The following is a 7,671-nucleotide window of genomic DNA, read 5'->3' on the forward strand; positions in this document are numbered from 1 at the left end:
CATTACAGGGCAGAATCCTTCTTAATACCCAAGCTCTTCTTGAGCTTGGGTATTCCTGACAAGATGAGGCAGGACGTCCACACCATGAAGGTGCTCTGCCCAGGGAATGTTATTTAACATCTAAAGTGCATTAAGCTAGTGCAGCTTTAGTAATAATGCAGGGCACCTACTGTACATATTCTGGAAAACACAGAAAATATAGGTGATTAATTGGAGAACATTGGGCTATGCACCCAAATTAACATCAGTCTACTGAGATCTGTTGGACAACATTGTTTTTTATTTGGCATCTGAAAATATATACTGGTCCATATCCATGGTTCCACATTTATATAAAAATAATAATCAAGCGTCTCTTCAAAATGTAAAGGTAGGCCAAACAGTTACAATGCTGCCTATAGCAAAGAGGAAAACAATAAAAAACGAATTATTTAATAAAATTCAGTTAAATTCAAAAGAAGCTTATTGGATTAAGACTGAAGGCAGAACAGACTTCAAAGCATTGTTTTATGTGCCTTATTGTCTGGATGTGGTTTATGTGAAAAAAAATATATCTTCACTGATTATGCATTTCCCTCTAATATCCTCTAGATGGCAGCCTCTGTCTGTGTGCACAGAATGACAACAAAAGCAACCTGACTTCAAATAAAAGCAGTGGTTCTCAAACCTTTTTTTAATTTCAAGGACCCCCATAACTCTGAGAGTGTAACAAATGGAACCAAATGGACCTGTAAGGGTCCATTTGGAACCCGTCAGGAAACTTGAGAACTAAAGACATGGCTACAAGAAAAAAGAAAAATAGAGGTGCTCAAAGGGATACATTAATATCTGAGGTTGTTTACGGAACAATGGACAGATACAAGTCCCAAAATGTATTACAGGCACATTTCTGATCATCTGCATCATCACCAAAGTACTAGCATGTTTGCTACACTGCTACACTGTGTTTAAGGCCCAAAACTACACACTTTAGTTTTTCTGTTTACCGAAATCACAGTTCAAATTTAGTTATTTTTCAGAATTGTGTCAAATCTACAGTGGGTGATGTCATCAAAGACAGTGAAGGCACATCTGAAACTGCTCAGAAGTTTTTACAGACATCATTTCTATGTATTTATTTTTGGTACACACACAACCAAAACACTAATCAATAATCACTAGTCTAGTTTAACCCATTTAGACCGGGAAAGTATCGGTGTCATTTTAGATTTATTTGGCTATTAAATAATAGCAGATATACAAGATATACTCATAGCTTGTATATCTGCGCGTATAGCTTGTAGATCTGCTATTTTAGAAGAATCTCGAAAATGCGTGCAAATCTTTGTATATATACATTCCTAAAGCAAACATTTTTAACTCTAATCTTTGCTTCTGGGGATTCTACAAATGTCTTCTAAATCCTAACAGTTTTGTATTAAAAAAAACATATATTGCTACAATATCAGTGGTTCTCCAACTTTTTTCATGTCAAGGACCCCCAAAATGATATGTATTTGGCCGTGGACCCCCATCTCAAACTATTTTGTTCGATTTAAAAAGATTTGCACAAACCTTCACGATTTATTTCAAAAATAGCATATATACAAGCTCATAGCGCGGCACCGAGTGCCGCGCTATGAGCTTGTATATCTGCTATTTTTGAATAGCCAAAGAAATCTTAAAATGACACACGGATGCGTTCCCGGTCTTAAAGGGTTAATAAAGAAGTGTTTTAATCCCGTCTGTCAGTTTCCCTGTATTCATGCATTCAGGCACAGACGGGATCAAAACACTTGAACACAAGTAAGTTGGGGTAACATCCGTGATTTAGGGGTAAGGATATAATATAGAATGTATACATTTATGACAATGTACAGGCCTTATTAGACACTTCTCCAGGAAAACTAAAGCAGGAATCTAAGAGTGTATAAACATTAAGTTCAGGGCACAATGTGGGTAATGTTCTTCTGTGTGTGTGTGTGTGTGTGTGTGTGTGTGTGTGTGTGTGTGTGTGTGTGTGTGTGTGTGTGTGTGTGTGTGTGTGTGTGTGTGTGTGTGTGTGTGTTCACCCTTTCTTAATAGCTGTAGCCTGTAGGCCAAGTCTCTCAGATTTGAATCCCAGGTTTGAACACAGAGACACAATGCCATGAGGTCTTCTGACTCATCTCTATCTCTCCTGTAGGGGGCGCCACACACACACAAGTCACAACCACACATCACATACCTGACTCCCAGCAGACCTACTATCTAGAACAGTGGTTCTCAACTAGGGGTCCTTGAGGGAGTTCCAGGGGGTCCTTGGCTAAATGATAGATATGGGAACCAAATGGACCCTTATGGGTCTGTAACTCAGAGAGTGCACAAATGAAACCATTTGGTTCCATTTTTACACTCTCTGAGTTAAATTAATATTGATTTTACAATATAAATTGGGGTCCCAGAGAAAGAAATGCCATTACATGGGGGTCCTACATGGGGGTAGCTTCGGGGGGGCGGATGGTGGACTCCGTTGGAGCATGGGCCACGTTCAGAAACGTGCTTCGTGGCCTGCAATTGGGAGGATTGCAAAAGACAAATGCCAAAAAGTTGGCTAAATGCTGTTCTGTCTCAGCTATCACGGGCAGTCAGTCTGTCTTGGCGGTCCTTGGCGGTCCTTGGCGGTCCTTGGCGGTCCTTGGCGATCCTTGGAAGTGCTTGGCGGTCCGTGGCGGTCCCTGGCTGGCCTTGGCGGTCTGTGGCTGGCCTTGGCGGTCCGTGGCGGTCAGTGGCTGGCTGTGGCGGTCTGTGGTGGTCAGTGGCTGGCTGTGGCGGTCTGTGGCGGTCAGTGGCGGTCCGTGGCGGTCTGTGGCGATCTATAGCGGTCTGTGGCGGTCAGTGGCTGGCTGTGGCAGTCTGTGGCGGTCAGTGGCTGGCAGTGGCGGTCCGTGTCGGTCTGTGGCGGTCTATAGCGGTCAGTGGCGGTCCGTGGCAGTCGTTCCGCAGCGGTGGGCGCGTCTCCGTCTCCGCCTCCGCCTCTCCGTCTCGACGACCTTACCTATTTAGACAGATGCCAGGTTAATTTGCATCCTATGTAGTTCCAATGTACAGATTATTTATTTTTGATATTCTATTATTTACACTGATGGTTCTTGGTTTACCTGTGATCCTAGTTAACTGAGACACTACACTGTCTCTCTGCATTTAATTTATGTGTTTACCTTGTTTATTGTAAATCACTCTGGATCAAGAGCGTCTGATAAATGACGACATTGTAAATTGTCAGATGCCAGGTCTGTGTTAATACATTATGAATGTATAATTGAATCAGATGTGAGGCCTGAGGTTCCAAACGTGGCGTTCAGGGTGTGTGCCATCGTGACCCGTTCCCCCGAGGACGTCCCCCTACTCTACAAGGTAAGACCGCTGTCCTGTTACAAGGATATACGTCCAGTGAGCTGTAATTAGACTGTCCTGTTACAATGCTATAGGATATACGTCCATTCAGCTGTTATTAGACTGTCCTGTTACAATGCCATAGGATATACGACCATTCAGCTGTTATTAGACTGTCATGTTACAATGCTATTAGCACAGGCCAGTTGTTCTCTGAATAATCATTATATGATCACTCTACATTCTACCATTGGACTAACATTATATACTGTATGGTTAGATTATAGTGAAATTAACCCCTTCTCTCTCCCTCTCTGTCTGTCTGTCTGTCTGTCTGTCTGTCTGTCTGTTTGTTTGTTTGTTTGTTTGTTTGTTTGTCTGTCAGTCGGTGTGTCAGTCGTTGGAGAGCTGTCTGCGTTGGGTCTCACTGACCCGGACCTGCCTGTCTCGCTGCGTCGCCTGGCCACCAATACGGCCCTGGACTGTCTCCACGTTGTCATGGAGACTAAGTCAACGATGACCCCCGAGGGCCACGGTGGAGCCGGGACCCAGACTGACATGATAGGTGTGTGTGTGTGTGTGTGTGTGTGTGTGTGTGTGTGTGTGTGTGTGTGTGTGTGTGTGTGTGTGTGTGTGTGTGTGTTGGGAGGCCTCTGAGTGTAATTTTAATTGGAAAATCAATTACCATCAAACTGTCAAGCTGGTGCCTGAAATAACCGAATCTACTAATTAGACATGGTGCAGGCGTACCTTTGGCTTAATGGTGTGACTGAGTACTCCACTCAAATATACTGTTACTGACTAAAATATTACAAACGCATTTGCTGTTCACCTAACGGATTTCCCTCTGCATGAAAACACATTTCTTAAGAGTTGCATTTTGCATAGGGATGTGAACAAAAGTCTATTTTCAACTCCATTTTCGACTCATGCTCATCTTGACTCAAACAATTGTAAATAAATGTATTTTTAATAAAATACATTTTTTATATATATTTTGAAATGGCTTGTTCAAAAACATTAAAGGTTTCATGACATTCAGTTGTACAAAACATTAAAAGTCTTTGTCATGGTCCTTCAAACGTGTATACAAAGTTTTAACTGAAAATTCCACTCCAGTGAGCCATAGCAGGTGTTTTTCTCTCACATTTCTAAAGCCTTTTCCACTGCAATGTCAAAAGTAATCTTTGCCTGCGGGTGTTGCTGTTGAGGGATTTTGCCTGTCAATCATCGCCTCTGCTCCGCCCCCAAAGGAATAATTAATAATAATAATAATAAATAAAAGAAAAATCGATCGACACATCGATTATTGCCCTAGACACGTCAACTCGCAAAATATGAGTCGTTTAACATCACTAATTTTGAATAAAGCATTTCCCACAAACTACATCATGTTTTTTCTCACCTGCATGAGTCCTCATGTGTGTCTCCACACTATCTTTTCGACTGAATTTTTTTTTACAAACTGTACAAGTATAGGGTTTTTCCCCTGTATGAGTCCTCATGTGTCTCTCCAGATGGTCCTTTCGCCTGAAGCCTTTGCCACAAATGGTACAAATTCTCTCATGTTTCACTGCTAGTAATGTCTGCGTTGACTTATCAGCCTCCTCTGGTCTTTGAAGCAGCTCCTGCTGTCCCTCTTGAGGCTCCTCTTCACACACAGAGAAGTCTAGACAAAAGTGGATGTAAAGAGACATAAAATAACAGAGTAAACCACTGAATGTTTGAATTTAGTTGCAATACAAATGTTATATTGTATAGACCATGAGCCGGGAGGGGAATTTGAAGGGTAATATCGTATATCTTATAGATATATTTTGCATAAATGCCAAGATATGACATTTTGTCCATATTGTGCAGCCCTATATATATTAACAAATCAACGAAAAAACATTCTAATTAATTTGTCTCGACAAAATGGATTAGTCTGATTAACCACAACCTTATACTTTGTTGTATAATGGTGGTGTTGAAAAATACACCAAAAATAGTAGATATACAAGCTCAGGTCATGATGCGACAAGTTGTGTGCTTTTATTTTTTATTTTTTTCTTATTTGTATTTGCCTTTTTGAAAGTAAAATAAATGGGGATGCCAGATTGAAAGTGGTTAACAGTTGCAGTCCATTTATGCTTTTATTATTGACCAGCTAGTGTTTTGTATAATCAATTAAATGGATTAGTTTGATTAACTGTTGCACCCCTACAGTATTGCTAATGCTATCGGGAGCACAACTGATTGGTTTAGAACAGTGTTTCCCAAACGGTGGGTCGGAGTCGAGTGAATAGCAATAGTTTTCTTAATTTCCAACATTTTTTTAAAGACGGGGTGCCGTGATTTCCCCCCCCCCCCCCTAAAACATAATCATCAGGTATTATGGTTATACTAGGAGGAAGATCTTTTTCAAAAAAGTGTACAGAAATTGTTAAAATTAAGTTTTTATGTGGACACGCCTCCAGTTCATTAAATATACCTGGTTCTCACCTTAGCACCTCCTCCACCACCTTAGCACCACCCACCTGTCCTAGTCCCTCCTCCTCCTCATGCCCACACCTGTTGTGTTATGATAATGAGGGGGAGGGTATGTTTTTACTATGTCCCTAAAGCGCTGTTTCTCTATTGGCACGTTTGACCCTCAAGGTTTCAGCCTCCAGGTAGAAACTCAAAATAGTCAGAGAAGACATAAAACACCATAAAACCACCACCGGGGGGATTAACGAAGTTCTATCAACCTCAAAGACACATGAAAAACAGAAAAAGTGCAAAAACATGGCACCAGCTCTCTAAATTATTTCAAAACATAAAAAGAGAAACAGAAATAAAAACAAATTCAAACATGTTCAAAGTGACTATTACTAATAAATACTTTAATCAAAGCAATTCCATAAATAAGAAGTGAAAATAGTATATCTGCAAGCTCACAACATGTCACATCACACATGTGTTGTGAGCTTGTAGATCTGCTATTTTCACTAGTTTGGGTCTCGGGAGACATCAAATTTATCTTTTGGGTCCCGAGCTAAAAAGTGGAACCATTGGTTTAGAACAGGGGTCTTCAACGTTTTTCAGGTCAAGGACCCCTTAGCTGAGAGAGAGATGAAGCAGGGACCCCCACTATATATTGTATAAAATTGTGTTGTAGATTCAACTTTTTCATAGATTTCATAGATACAGAAGCTTCATAGACTTGTTTGACAGCACATCATCAGTGGTAGTAGCATCAGCACAACAAATCAAGGTCGAAGCATCAAGGTCAAAGCCTGCTCGGAGCCATGGATGAATTCAGACATACTGATTGTTATGAAAGTCAGAGACAAAAGTTTTTTTTAAGCTTGCAAATGTAAGTCTAAGCTTGCCAAATGCTTCAACAAGGATCTCACAACCCACCATGTGAAACTCCAAAAACAGGGCAATAAGCTAAAAAATAAGGTACTTGCCATGACCAGATCTGACAAAAAAAACGACCTCGATGACAAAGTGGACAAAAACATAAAACAAACCATGTGAGTTCTGGAAGTTATTTAACAACCAACTAGACTGTCAGAAACTGAAAACCAGATTTACAAACATCAACATTAATTTGGACGACTCATCAATAACGATCTCACAACCCACCATGTGAAACAATTTTTTAAAATCTCTGTTGTTGTACATGTCCTCACTGTATTGCCTGATTCACTGCCCTTTGCTATTATTTTAATGTGTTTTATGCTTCTGCTTTTCTTATTTGCTTTATTGTTAAATTATGTGTAACTGTAATTGTATTCTTGCTCTGTAAAGAACTTTGAGCTGCATGTCATGTCATGAAATGTGCTATTATTATTATTATTATTATTATTATTATTATTATTATTACAGACAAGCTGGATGTGGCTAATCGCCTAAACATCTTCTTTACAACCATAGCCACAACACTGGTAAACAAACTGCCCTCTCACTCTGGGCTTTATAGTGTAAAGCACATCCAAGCATTCTACAAAAATCTAGGTGTACGCAAAGATGATTTTAAACTCACCATGGGTCTATTCCACGAAACCTGGATTAGGAGTAAACCGGGTTTAATCGGCTATCCTGGCTTAAATTATCCATGAATCGGTTTCACGAAAGCTGAGTTAGCTCGGCAGATTAACTTAGCCAGTAAACCTGGATATGTTTATCCATGATCCTGTTTCACAAAAGAAAATTGAAGCAATCCTGCCTTAGTTACCATGGCAATTTAGCTGTGAAGTTAGCCTGGTCCGGACCAGGCTAACAGCCAAGCTTTATTAATCCAGTGCCTTGTTCTTCAGGTTTTGTGAAATAGCTGTTAGTCCAATG

This window comes from Gymnoscopelus braueri (assembly GCF_963280865.1).
Source record: "Gymnoscopelus braueri genome assembly, chromosome: 3".
Classification (NCBI taxonomy): Eukaryota; Metazoa; Chordata; class Actinopteri; order Myctophiformes; family Myctophidae; genus Gymnoscopelus; species Gymnoscopelus braueri.